This window comes from Schistocerca gregaria, chromosome 6 (assembly GCF_023897955.1).
Source record: "Schistocerca gregaria isolate iqSchGreg1 chromosome 6, iqSchGreg1.2, whole genome shotgun sequence".
Taxonomy (NCBI): domain Eukaryota; kingdom Metazoa; phylum Arthropoda; class Insecta; order Orthoptera; family Acrididae; genus Schistocerca; species Schistocerca gregaria.
Window position 1 is genome coordinate 402,385,721 of NC_064925.1, and position 15,288 is coordinate 402,401,008.

Sequence of the window (15,288 nt, forward strand, 5' to 3'; positions counted from 1 at the left end):
GCCAATAAAACCCAGTCTTCGGTTCGCCTGCCCCACAACATTTTCTGTGTGACTGTTCCAGTTTAACTGTTCGTAACTGTAATTCCTAAGTATTTGGTTGAATCGACAACCTCTGTAAATTTATATTATTTATCGCGTAACCGAAATTTAATAGACCCTTTTTAGTACTCATACGGAGTACTTTACACTACTTACTGTTCAGGTTCAACTGCCTTTTTTCGCACCATACAGATATCTTGTGTAAATAATTTTGTAATTGGCATTGATCTTCTGATGATCTTACAAGACGGTAAACGACATCATTACCTGCAAACAATCTAAGAGACCTGTTCACATTGTCTCCCAAACCGTTTATAACACAGAATAGCAACAGCAGAGGGCTTTCTAGGGGAACTCCAGATGTCACTACTCTCTCAATCTATAACTTTTTTGTCATTTACCACGAACTGTTTCATTTATGAATGGCGCGATACTTCATAGACACGCCATTTGATTAGTAGCCGCTTGCGAGCAACGAGGACAAAAGCCTTATGGAAATGTAGAAATGTGAAAGCAACTTGAGATCTGTGCTATGTGTGAATGGAACGTTTTCTTTGAGGTACTACCCAACCAAGATATTATTGCACTTGGGCTTTACCGGAAAGACGCTGTGACGTTAACAGTAAACAAGTACAGTGATAACTAAAGAAAACGTATGTTTTCTGTTAATGCTTTCAGGTTAGGTGTGCATGTACTGTCAAGCCCGCTTTCAAGCTGGCTCATGCTGAGTCTCCTGAAGCACCCTCACTCCCAGGTGCAATGATACTGTGGTCGACTAATATTTCATAACTGTAATATTCCATTGAGGTACACCAGAAGCTATTTTACGTCTTATATTTCTCACTGTTAGGAACGGCAAGCTGCGTTCTCTTTACGAGGAGCTCTTCCATCCAGTCGCAACGCTCGCCTAACATATTCTACTGGCCATTAAAACTGCTACACCACGAAGATGACGTGCTACAGACATGAAATGTAACCGACAGGAAGAAGATGTGATATACAAAAGATTAGCTTTTCAGAGCATTCACACAAGGCTGGCGCCGGTGGCGACACCTACAACGTGCTGATATGAGGAAAGTTTCCAACCGATTTCTCATACACAAACAGCAGATGACCGACGTTGCCTGGTGAAACGTTGTTGTGATGCCTCGTGTAAAGAGGAGAAATGCGTACATCACGCTTCCGACTTTGTAGCCTATCGCGATTGCGGTTTATCGTATCACGACATTGCTGCTCGCGTTGGTCGAGATCCAATGACTGTTAGCAGAATATGGAATCGGTGGGTTCAGGAGGGTAATAGGAACGCCTTGCGGGATTCCAACGGCCTCGTATCACCAGCAGTCGACATGACGGGTATCTTATCCAAATGGCTGTAACGGATCGTGCAGCCACGTCTCGGTCCCTGAGTCATCAGATGGGGACGTTTGCAAGACAAAAATCATCTGCAGCATATCAACTCGGAGACATGGCTGCGGATACCCTTGACGCTATATCACAGACAGGAGCGCCTGCGAGGATGTACTCAACGACGAACCTGGGTACACGAATGGCAAAACCTCATTCTTTCGGATGAATCCAGGTTAAGTTTATAGCATCATGATGGTCACATCCGTGTTTGGCGACATCGCGGCGAACGCACATTGGAAGCGTGTATTCGTCATCGTCATACTGGCGTATCACGCAGCGTGTTGGTGTGGGGTGCCATTGGTTACACGTCTCGGTCATCTCTTGTTCTCATTGACGGCACTGTGAACAGTGGACGTTACATTTCAGATGTGTTACGACCCGGTCATCAGTCCCCTATAACTTAGAACTACTTAAACCTAACTAACCTAAGGACATCACACATATCCATGCCCGAGTCAGGATTCGAACCTGCGACCGTAGCAGTCCCGCGGTTCCGGACTGCAGCGCCTAGAACCGCATGGCCACCGCGGCCGGCCTCTACCCTTCATTCGATCGCTGCGAAACCCTCCATTTCAGCAGGATAATGCACGACCGCATGTTGCATGTCCTGTACGGGCCTTTTTGGATACAGAAAATGTTCGACTGCTGCCCTGGCCAGCACATTGTCCAGATCTCTCACTAAATTGAAAACGTCTGGTCAGTGGTGGCCGGGCAACTGGCTCGTCAAATTACGCCAGTCACTACTCTCGATGAACTGTGGTATCGTGTTGAAGCTGCATGGGCAGCTGTATGTGTACACGCCATCCAAGCTCTGTTTGACTCAATGCCCAGGCGTATCGAAGCCTTTATTACGGCCAGAGGTGATCTGTGCACCCAAACTGCGTGAAAATGTAATCACATGTCAGTTCTAGTATAATATATTTGTTCAATGAATACCCGTTTATCATCTCCATTTGTTTTTGGTGTAACTGTTTTAAAGGCCAGTAGTGTATATATCTAATGTAAATACTCTAAGCCTCAAGAGTTTACAGGGGAGCTACCATCACAAACAGACACCTTAAAGAGCACTTACGCCACACACGGTTAAGACAAAATATGAAACAAGCGGTAGTTAAGCACTAAGAAGAATACGAACAGGATATAAATTATAAGAACATACACCTGCTAGCCAGAGAATGTGATATTTGTAGGTGGAAAGTCCGTAAGCAGTCGAAAAATCGAAGAATGAGTACAATGGCCTTGGAGATGATGGTTACTGTCTTCCGTCTTTGTAGCTACCCACTATCACGGAAGTAAACACCCAGTCACGTCGAGCGAGGAACAGAAATAACTACGAGGAAACAATCAAGGCGGCACAACAGCAATAATGTTTTGCATTCCCCCTCTATTTCAGTAGCAGTTTCCACTATTTACCCACTGAAGAAGATTTTTGGCCAGTAACTCCACGTGAAAATAGCCTTTTATAAGTGATTGCGGCACTGTTTCCTGACGTGGCCAGCCATCCAAGAATACTAGTCGACTACTGAAAAAGTTCACGGGCAACGGATTGAAACGTAAATCACTGGAGAAGTTTGAAGAGGAATGTGACGCGATCTAAGGACGCAGAAGAATTTATCATCAGTGACAGCGGCCATGAAAGCTTGCAGACATCACTTCAACATTCTTGATTGTAAGGAGTTACAGCAACCAGAAGCTGTTTAGGTTTCTGAAGTCGTTTTCTTCCCTTTGGCTTCACATATTCTCACATCCATCTTCGAAAACTGCGCTTAATCCAACAGCAGTGATAGTGAATTATGCAGTGCTTTGGTAGAAGAACTGAAATATTACATTAAGGGAAGACGGAAGGCAATTTTTATCCCTATTCTGCCAATACTATTTTAACCTTTGAATAGGTACACTTTTCAAAACAACTGTAAGTGATAAAACAATGAAATTTTTACTACATATGTGGTTTTGAAGAAAAAAACTTTATTCTTTCACTAGTAAAATTTAACTTTTTTCGTGCATTAATTGTTATAAAACATTTTCTGATTGTTTTGTGCTTCTCAATTTACTTGTAATAACGTTCCACCATCTGCAGTACAAATTGAGCAAATTACATGTTCCTAACCCCATTAGTTTATCAAATAATGTTACCTGAAAGTAAAAAAAATGTAGTTTTGAGTAAAGTCCATAAAAATTGCACTTCTGGTATAGTTATTACGAGAATTACTTAGCACTAATATTTTAATGCACAATACTATCATCTGAATCATAATGATCTTTTCTTCTCTTGGCCCCTCTTCTTTTCTGTCTGGCTTCTTTTATTCACTTTTAAATTAGCGATATCTGCTTTGCGGATTCTCTATTTATCTACTTGCACCAAGGATTCTGCAATATTTCCACTAGATTTTATGCCCAATAATTCCAAAACATCCAGTTTTCTAATTACACAATCATTGAAGCATAAAACAGCGTCATAAACACCGAATTTGAGGGTTATAAGCTGAACAAATACAGTGTTCTGTAACCGGTTCCAAATGACAGACTTCACACGTTCATTTAAATTTTGGGTTTTCCCACGAAGACATTTCTTCAACAAGGTATCTTTGCAAAGGTCTCTAAATATGGGTTTAATTTCTTTCATTACTGAAGCAGGTAAAAAATGTTTGTGGTCATACCTGTCACTTCTCCTGTACTTGCACCAAGTGTCAGGATCATTCGGGCAAAGACAGTGCACTGGATTTTCTTTTGTGGAAAGCTTATGGAAAAAGAAAGCCCATACAGCTGTATTCATGTTTTCTAAATTCCCTACATTTCTTCTTATGGCCAAGCTATTTCAACATTTGTCAGGCGACCTGTACCACCTATCTTCTTACCATCTTCCAATACTATTTTTGACTTTTAATTCAATAATCTTCTCAGCCTGGACCCCATTCTCTCCTGGACATGACCAATGCACTCTAATTTAGAAATTGTGACATTAGGACCGTAGGTTGTTCTGGACATACCCAGTCGTAAGCCTTGCTGTCACTGACCCCAGATTGCACAGAGCGCCAGGAAAAACATAATATCTCACGAAAAAAACTGTCGTATTTATATGAAACGAAAACTGTTTCACGCATAAAAGACCAGGCATTTCAAATATGCTAACATCTAAAAATCGATTTTTTGAAGCCCACTTGCCTTCCGTCTCCACTTAAGTGAAGTTTGGAATAAGAATACAATTTTTATTTTATTTTTGTTTACCAGCAACAGCACTGTTTACGCTATCAATTCTAATTCAGGTACTTCTCGAGATAATACAGAACACTCATGACATCAGATGCAAGCCATATGGATAAAGAACGATTGCACTCTTGCTATTCAACTTTTTTGTTTCGCATTTGGCATGTGTCCGAAGATTTTGGAATTTTTTGTATTCTTCATCAAGCGTGATTCAGAGCTCACCGGTAACAGCTTGTCAACACTTCCTCTCATATTGCGATATTTGTGTGCCCTACTTACATTTAGAAGTCACGTAGCTCTGGTCGTAGATGAACGGCATTTACAAAATACATATTTCTCTCGCTTGTCCGCTCCTATACACAAAAAATAATAACGACACACAATATAAGCGCGCAAACATTTGAGCAAAAGCAAAATGATATTGTTTTCGATCAGACATTGTCTACAGCGTAATCGGGGAAGGAAGTAGGAAACAAAAGTGACAAACAGAGGGCAGCATTTACACACGAGGACAAAGACAAATATTACCCAGTGATACGAAATATTCTTCACCCTCGGTGGACAAGACTGGCAACTCCTCGACAACTATTTCCAACAACCTGCAACATGATCAATGTTGCTCAGCCATGCCACAATTGCCGTGTATTGCAGCAATGTTGACGGAACACTACTGTCACCAAATACTGCCGTAAATTATGGCCCATCTAAAAGCACCTTTGCGTACCGAGCTGTCCAACCAACGGCCCAACACGTTCCGCCTTCACAGATTCGCCTCTGCCAGTACCTCGCTTCTTTTTTGCGAACTTCACAGAGGCTCTACGGCATACCTCGACGGAGTGCCGTGGCTATTAATTTCATAATCGTTGTATCATGTGTAGGGACAACACATGAAGCCAAGATCAGTTCCGAAAACGACGTGCTGTGAATTATTTGTGTGATTTCATTAACATCTTGAGAAAAATCTATTAGAAAATTTTTGCTATTAACTAGTGTATATTTATTCATGAGTGAATTTTGCTGTAAATAATATATCCATTTTTAAACAAATTGCTTGCCGGGGTGGCCGAGCGGTTCAAGGAGCTACAGTCTGGAACCGCGCGACCGCTACGGTCGCAGGTTCGAATCCTGCCTCGGCCATGGGTGTGTGTGATGTCCTTAGGTTAGTTAGGTTTAAGTAGTTCTAGGGGACTGATGACCTCAGAAGTTAAGTCAGCCATTTGAACCATTTTTTTAAACAAATTGCCAGTTCAAAAATTCAGCACCAGGAATTTTAAAAGCTGTTTCTTTGGTCCTGAAATGAGTCCTTTGTAGATGAAAACGTATTGCCAGTAACATGCCGGCACCTATAAAAAAGTTTACCTGCCAACAAAGTACATTTTACGAGGAGCCTGAACGACTTCAAGGCGATTAAATCCGCCTATTTCGTCGATGAGTTTCTCTGCCGAACCAAGTGATGTATATGTTGTTAATAATATCCCGTAGTGGAAGTGTTGTTCATCATATTATTTATGCACATCATAAATGCAGTAATATTATCAATAGAAGTAAACATTGTAAACTTAATTTTCATGTGGCAAGCACATTATTGTTCCGTAAATAAAACGACTTTTACATTTTTTTCGCGTATTCCTCGTCATAGAGGACCGCGTTACTGAAAATCTCTGAAAATAACTCTAAATCTCAACATAACTACTTATTGTTCTATATTACCGTATGATAGCCTAACAATCACTGGAAACTATAACGGCCATTAAATAATTGGTAGCACGTTCGAAGCGATTTAAAGTGAAGTAATCACATAAAACTCATCGATGGTAACACAATGACGCAAAAATCCTCATAAAATGTTGTCCCCCCCCACGAAGGAAGTAGTTTACAAAACTTCTTGATTCATACTTGAATATTAGTGGTCATTCAGGGACATGAACCACTTGCAGTACGGTTGATACAGAGAACAGAGAAGATCCAAAGAAGAGCAGCGCGTTTCGTTACAGGTTCGTTTAGTAAGTGCGAAAGCTCATGAAATTCTAATTGCAACAATAGAGGTGTTGTGTATCATGATGTGAGCTACTCTTAAAATACATAGAGTGTACATTTCTAGCAGAGTCAACTAATATATTGCTGCCTCCACATATTTCTAGTAAAAAGATGATGAAGGTAAATAAGAGAGATTCGAGTCCACACGGAGGCTTACCAATTATTATCATTCTGCCCACGCACTACTCGCGATTGAACAGAAAAGAGGAGAGGGGGGGGGGGGGGGGGGAGGGATGGTGGGTGACAATGGTACACAAAATACCCTACGTCTTAGATCAACGCATGGCGTGTGAACTGTAGACGTAATTATTGTAGACAATTATTGTTGCTGCCTTATTTCATATCCACGAATATACCCCTATTACTTCCATATGCAACGAGCATTGTAGCCAGTTTAAGGTAATCTAAATACAGGTAAGGAAATCATATTACAAGTAAAATACACTGATCGCTTATTGGGAGGTCTTCCTTTGAACATATATCACTGTAACTACATTCTCTGTGCTGTAATTGACGCTTTCCTGTAGTATATCTATTCTCTCTAGATGTTTTGAGCAAATCAGTTGTATTAGTGGTTTCTGTGCGTATCCATATTTCCGAAACGACAGTAGCGTTTGCAGTCCAGTGGAACACGTATTAAAGATACGATCTTCCATCCACATGATTTGTAACTACTCAAATGCGACTCTCCAATTTTCCTGCTACTGTTCTTCGCTTGCCGGCCGGGGTGGCAGAGCGGTTCTAGGCGCTACAGTCTGGAGCCGCGCGACCGCTACGGTCGCAGGTTCGAATACTCGAATACTGCTCCGGGCGTGGATGTGTGTGCTGTCCTTAGGTTAGTGAGGTTTAAGTGGTTCTAAGTTTTAGGGGACTGATGACCACAGTAGTTAAGTCCCACAGTGCTCAGAGCCATTTGAACCACCTTATTTTTGTTCTTCGCTTTACGGAGAATAACTCATTATTCTGCATCGCTCATATACAAAATATTGTGTCTTCTTGTTTCGTATAGGCCAGCTAACTACCACGACGTTCAACTCATGTGTTTGTAGTGGGTTTTCATGTCCGCCCAGTAACTGCGCATCCTCTGTTTATGTTGTTCCTTCCTTTCCTTTGTCCTGAGGGCACCTGTCATTTTCTTGGTGGTTTGTCTTGTATTCTCACTTGCTTAAGCATTCTCCCGAGAGATGTGCAGCATTTTAGGTCTCTTTTATACCTCCCAGCTCATTTCCATCAACCATGGTGACTTGGTCTTCCGTTTTGCCCAGTATGCGAAAAGCTGATCAGCCTGCTGGTATCCATTCTGTAGAAATGTCCACACGAGGCGAGGCTTCTATTCCCGTGATTTTTCACAGTAGTTGTAGAGCTTAACTGATCCATTATCTTCTTCATTTTCTCTCCTGGATTTCAGGTTTGTCTGTGAGCCCTTCTTGTTGAATACTAGGCATTCTGAGGCATATCGGGTTTCATAGCGGGTAACTTTCTGGTAGTGTTTCATTTTTGTGTTATGGGGAACACTTCTTCTTAGAGATGTTCTTCGTCCATTGATATACCATTCCCAGCTTGTTTACTTGAGTTGGTAATGTTAGTCTTTCGGAAAGACTGGGCTCCAGTCATTCTCCCAGATAGTTAAATCTGTTGATTTTCTTGTTTTCTCCAAAATTCAGTGCTGTCATCAAGGAGAAGCAGTGATGCTCACGATGTGTTTCTTCAAGCGCCGCATTTAGCCCTATATTTGATTCTTGTTGCCTGAGAATACTGAACTGATTCACTAAAGTTTTCATTCAATTAGATAGAAGTGCCAGATCGTCGGCAAAAGCCAGACAGGCAACATTCACTACGCTTACACGCGACACATCTTGCGTTTTTCGCTGTCGTATTCACATGTTAAGGTCTGAAGCGGATATGCTAGTCCAGTTAAAAATGGCATCTAGAAAACAGCTCATCCAATTTCTGATTCAGCCAACATAATCGTTATTTCTCATCACTTTAATCTTACAGGTAGACAGCCTAATATTTCTACTTCTCCTTCACTGCACAGTAAGTCCATATTAACTGAATAATCCGAACGCAAGACGTAACTTGCCAACCAAAACACGTTTCAAAATCATTTGTGTTTCAACCGAAGCACGTTTCAAAACCATTTGCGTTTACATGGGAACGAAAATAGATTGCGGAATTGAAAAACCGGCATCTAGAAGTGGATTTCCAGAATCGATTTTGAAGTGTTTACGTGATCACCCAGAATCGTTACTGGGAATTGGAAATTGGTTTACGAAATCCGGTTTTGGGAGCCCCATGTAAAACGGGGTGATACAGAACATTGCGCTTGTGCCCCAAAGAGATACAAATTGTAAGTCCCTGTCTATCTAACTTCTTCCGTCACTCTCTTATTATCTTTCGCAGAGCACAGTTAACGAGAAGAGGGGAGAGACTATCTCCCTGTCTTACTTCTGTCTTGAGTTCGAAACTTAAAGTGTTCCTGGAGCATTACTAGCAATCTTGTGTCATTTAAAGCCTACTGGATAAGATTATGGGTCTTCTGGTCCAGTCCTGGTTCCCGCAGGATCTTCGCGAGTGTAGGTCTGTCAATCGAGTCACACGCCTCATTAAAATCAACAAAGACGACGACGTACTTCTTACCAGCCATTTTCACTTGTTTTGGCGCTGACTTCTGGTTGAGTATTCTCACTTGTTGTAGCACTGACCTCAGACTGAGCATCTGTTCAGTGCAAGAGCGTCCTTTTCTGAATCCTCCCAGATGTTCTCCGCAGTGGTACGATCTGCTCGTCTCAAAACAGGAGTATAATACTCGACAACTGTTTGCAGGTTGATTGGAGCAACCTTTATTCAAAAAATTGGTATTTCACCTCATGCAGACCACTTACAGCCACTTGAAGCGTCGATTGCCGAGGGTAGCTACGACGAAGAGGTAAGTTTTCTACTCGTCTCAGAGTATCACTTTGCAACGGATGCACCATAGCTCAGGGTCAGCCTGTAAATAGCCCTAGTAGAAAAATATCTGTTACCGTGCTAATAATTATGAATTGCAGCTTAATGTTCTAGATGATAGCTATTACAGTTTACTGCTTGAATGGAGAAGACAATTTTAGCTTATAAATGTCGATTTATTACACTACAAACTTCAACAAAATTCATTTTTGACAGAAACAATATAAATTAGCATACTGTGTCACATACTATAACTGCGTAGTTTCGCTGACTAATAAACGATGTGAAATCATGAAAATTTGTATCGTAAATGCGTGAGCGGTTCTAACTATACTCCATCTAGGCACCAACCGCACTCTTCGACTTGTGCTAACGCACAATCTGCCTATTCAGCTTAGTTAACACAAAAATATTTCTTAACAGTAGCCGCGGTTACTGAGTTAGCTGTGCCGCTGATGTTCTGGAATATTCTGCCTATGCAACTTTAACAGGCGTACAGCAATAATTAGAAAAATAATTATTATACCAATAATTAGAAAAACAATAATTAGAAAACAGTAAATAATTTGGAGTATTTTAAAAGGAAAACACATTTTGCATGCTGCACATTAAGTTTTTTTTGTTTAACTTAAGCTCCCAGATGCGTTTCTCCTTATTGACAAAGCATCTTCGGTGAGTGTCCTGAAATATTATACGATTTTTTTGTTTCCACATATAAATTATCGTCTGCATAATTGTTATCGTGAACGAGGGATGCTCACACTTTTACAACGAATGAAAGTACTTAATAGAACAACTTTGAATGTACGTATTTGAATCAGTTATTACAAGATTAAAATAATGTGTAACAGGTACTACAGTAAAAGCTGTACAAGTTAATTGTGAACATGGAACGGTTACAACTTCAATAGCAAATGAAAGTATCTCATAGAGCAAGTTTAAATGTTTGAGATTCATTTGTTATAAGATTAAGATAATACATAATCAATACTATAAAAAACACTGAAGTTATAGAATCCATTGATAATTTACTTTATTTACTGTAACAGAAGGCAACAACTGAATGGAAAGTAAAAAAAAAAATTAAAAAGTAGAAGAGTAAAAATGAGTTGACGTTCTCTTGTTAAAATATACGATTTTCAAAACTAAGTTCCCGCTGTGTCTAAATAATTAAGCTGTACAAGTTAACTGTGAACATGGGATGCTTACAATTTCAATAGCAAATGAAAGTATCTCATAGGGCAAGTTTAAATGTTTGAGAGTCATTTGTTATAACATTAAGATAATACATAATCAATACTACAAAAAACACTGAAGTTATAGAATCCATTGATAATTTACTTTATTTTCTGTAACAGAAGGCCACAACTGAATGGAAAGTAAAAAAAAAAAAAAAAAATAGAAGAGTAAAAATGACCTGACGTTCTCTTGTGAAGCTACACGGTTTTCAAAACTAAGTTCCCACTGTGTCTAAATAATTAAGCATTCGATCAGTGTGTATTAACAGTTTTGTCTTATTGCAGGAGGACAGGGACTTTTAATGAGAAATCTATTGAACAACTCAGGCTTGCTCAGCGAGAATTACTATGAGAGGCAGAGAAAGAAATTGAGCAAGGAGAAGACTGGAGTAGAAGACTTAATTATGACCGCAATATAGATGAACTGGAGATTGGCGGGACATGCAGGTATTCGAATGAAAGGTAGATGCACCAGGGACTTCATTTACTTGGTTCTGAAAGGTAAGAGCCGAGATGACGACTTAATGGAAGGTACGTAAATGACATCAGAAGACATCCTAGAATAACAGGGCCGCGTATAACTGAAGATTATTGCACGCTTAAGTCTAGAGCGAACCTTTATGCAACAGTAAATGTCACATTGCTTATGATGGTGATACGTGTTGCAAAACATCACAACATTCTGCAGAGGGTAAAATATTGAAAACTGGAATGATGAAGGGATACAATAGTCCTATACAGACATTCGTGACAAGTCTTAAAATGTTGATGGTGTTGAGACAGCAACCAGCCACAAATTTATTTTCAGTTCCTTTATTCAAAGGGTACCGTTACTGGTTTCAAATCGTTATGATTCATCTTCAGACGCTTCATGCTTTCATTATAATGTTTTCACAGATTAATTGTTCTAAAATATAAATAACAGATAATTATAAACACGCCACGCAGATGGTTACGTATTAGATTTTCATTGGATGTGACTTACGTGAAGTGTCGGTTTGGAGTGTTTGTTTTCACTACATCACTCCAATGTGACATTTCACGTAAGTCACATCCAATGAAAATCTAACGCAACCATCTGTGTGACGTGCTTGTAATTATCTATTATTTATATTTTAGGACAATTAATCTGTAAAAAACGTTATAATGAAAGCATGAACAGTCTGAAGATGAAACATAACGATTTGAAACCGGTAACGATACCCTTTGAATAAAGGAACTGAACATAAATTTGTGTCTGGTTTCTATCTCAACACCATCAACATTTGTCTTCAAATAACAGCCACGGTCTCGAACCATGTCACCATATGACAAACTTGCATTAAGTCTTGAAATACTTTGTCTTAAAAATCATATTGCTTTGCAAAAAGCTGCGTGTTCTGTAGACGTTGTTTGAAGCACACTGGGCAATAACATATGTTTCCCTAGTACCTTTTCTTTCAGTACAAATACTGTCAAGTGTTTACGAAAACATCACACGCACTTCTGATCAGGAGGCACTGCTACAGTGGGTGCAATGAATGTACGTTGTTTATGTTGTGTTGTTGTTATGGTCTTCATTCGAAGGACTGGTTTGGTGCAGCTAATTTAACCTGTGCAAATTTCTTCATCTCTGCATAACTACTACGCCACCCTTTATTTGAGTCTAATTAGTTCCTTTCAATTGCAAATTAACTATTCCTTGATTTCTCAAGAGTATGTTCAATCGTTCAGATGGCTCCAAGCAGTAAGGCACTTAACGTCTGATGTCATCAGTCCCCTAGACTTAGAACTGCGTAAACCTAACTAACCTAAGGACATCACACACATCCATGCCCGAGGCAGGATTCGAACCTGCGACCGTAGCAGCAGCGCGGTTCCGGACTGAAGCGCCTAGAACCGTTCGACTACACCGGCCAGCAAGAGTATGTTCGTTCAACCAATTTCTTTTTCTCTCAGTTCGATTCTGTGCGTCTTCATTATCCGATCTACCCATCAAATCTTCAGCATTTCTAAAGCTTCTGCTGTCTTCTTGGCTGTACTGTTCACCACTTAGGAAGTCGTCTGTTATTTAGCTACATAAAGAGTAAATCCATGTCTTACATTTAGTATCTATTTTCGTAATATAACTGTCTAAGCAAAGACTGATTAAATTTGACCACATCCTGTTACCCTTGTTTTACTTCCGTCTCTGAGAGAATTACAGTCACATACCTCAAAATTTGAATTTATTCTCCCTGAATATTTATTCCCTTTCCAAAATTCACTTTAGTTTCATTTATTGCTGTTAAGTGATATACTGTCCTTGGCTTGCACTCTATCTGCTATGAGCTTGCTAAATTCTGATAATTAAATCATAGTGATACAAACATTCCAAGAGAATAAATTAAGATGTTAAAGTGTTTCCTGAAATTACTCCACATGCCAAGTATAGACGAGATACTAAAAATAACTTAGTTCAGCAGTTGCAGAACATTTCAACAAATTCTAAAAAGTGAGTCTTCAGCTGCACGGGTAAACCTTTATGTTGTTCACTTTAGCGGTTTCGACAGTTTAAACTGTTATCTTCAGAAGTGAAATAGTCAAAATAACAATCGGACGGTAGTGTCCTTTCGTTTGCTACGCATAGCGCATATGATATATTTTTAGCGACGTCACTCTGTTTTACTGGTTCTCTACAAAAGGACGCTACCTTCCGATTATTATTACCAATGGATTAAGCCTATTTCGATTCTGAAGATGACAGAGAAAAGAGAACCAAATAAAATTTTTCTTGTGCTGTTGACGACTGACTTTTTATCTTTGTTGATACTAGCGAGGGAAGGGGGGAGGGGTTGTCTATCAAGGATTAGGACACGTGTTGAGGGTGTTGACACATGAACGGCTTCGCACAATGTAGCAAGAGACTGAAGTCAGACTGACTGTAGCTAAAGAATTATGACTTAAAAATAAATTATTTTCAACTAGCTGTATCCCATTTCGTTTTTCCTTTCCGTACCAACCAGCCATACTTACGGTGTGCATAAAGAAGCCACATGGTCTGGTCACCTTGGTAAAAGTACCGTTGCAGTGCTGCCTTGTATTTGTCAGCCCTTTGGCTACTCGGGGACTACCTGCTAAACAGACAAAGGCGTTTCCCTAATACGGGTTGCTTCGGACCACAGATAGACCGTACCACACACAAAGGAGCCCCGAAACCGCCGACCTGCTGAGTACACACAGAAAACTGTTTCAGCAGGTAGAGAGCAGCGCTACCCCACGAGCTAAGTCCATGTTTCTTTTTCCGATCTCGGTGGGTCTTTTGATGTCTTCTTTCCAAGACATCTACACGCATTATTTATGACCTACTTGGAGTTCTACTTCTTTCCTTACAGTTTTTTCAAAGGAGCGACTCGTTAGCAGTTTGAGTGTATTTACTCTTGTTACAATTCTCGATAACAAAGACAGCGAAACAGTGTTTTATTGCTCCCATTTCTGCCATTGCAAAGTTCCCCTGTGTGCTTTCCTATCAATGGTTTTTGCTTTGGAAAACATCTATCACCTGCTTTAGGATACTGATCGGATTGTTGTATGAAGAAAATTTGCGATAGCACACTGCCTGGACAGCATATGTTAATCGTGATTTCATATACATAACATCTAATTATAACTTATTGATCTCACTCTCCTTTCCATCATATACCTTTTGGGGTTTCAAGTTTGCCTTCTGTGGGAACCAACACACTCATATGTCATCACAGGAACATCTCGACGACTTGGAAGTTATGCACCGACTGATTTGACAGTTTTCACCGCCATCTCCATCTCCACTGAATGTGAAATATGAAACATCTGTATATAAATTATTGTAAGCGGAAATGACCACGTTTAATAATTACGGTACCTGAAGAGTGTTGATCCATCCCACATAACTATATTGAATTTGGAATCGTTTTCTCAGACCGCATAGAAATGGAAGTCATTCCTTCTTCCTCCATTCTGCCAGATATACCTGCATGATTAATACTGTGTTTACCTAGAGATTGCTGCATCAGTTCAGCATGTTCTCCAGTATTTTTGTTATGTAAACAACGTCATATTTTAATACCACTACGAAGTGCTGATAAAATAACGCTTTATTCGCCAACAGTGTAGACAGATGTTACCTGATGGTGATCACTGCTATCAAAACTGGTGCCAAATAACAGTACTTCTTGATGGTTCATAAATATGACTTTAATTATTTACGAGCATTGGGACACCACCTGAACCGAATATATTGTTTTTTCAGTTTTCCAGAAACTGGAAGACTTGCAACTCAAAGACATTACCTTTGTATTAAAAATGTTTCCACATTTTCCGCCTATCACTGTTGACATTATATGGCTGCCACATTATGTTGTGATGTGTGGTGTAAAGTTGCCAGAATACATCACAAGTAACAACAATTTCT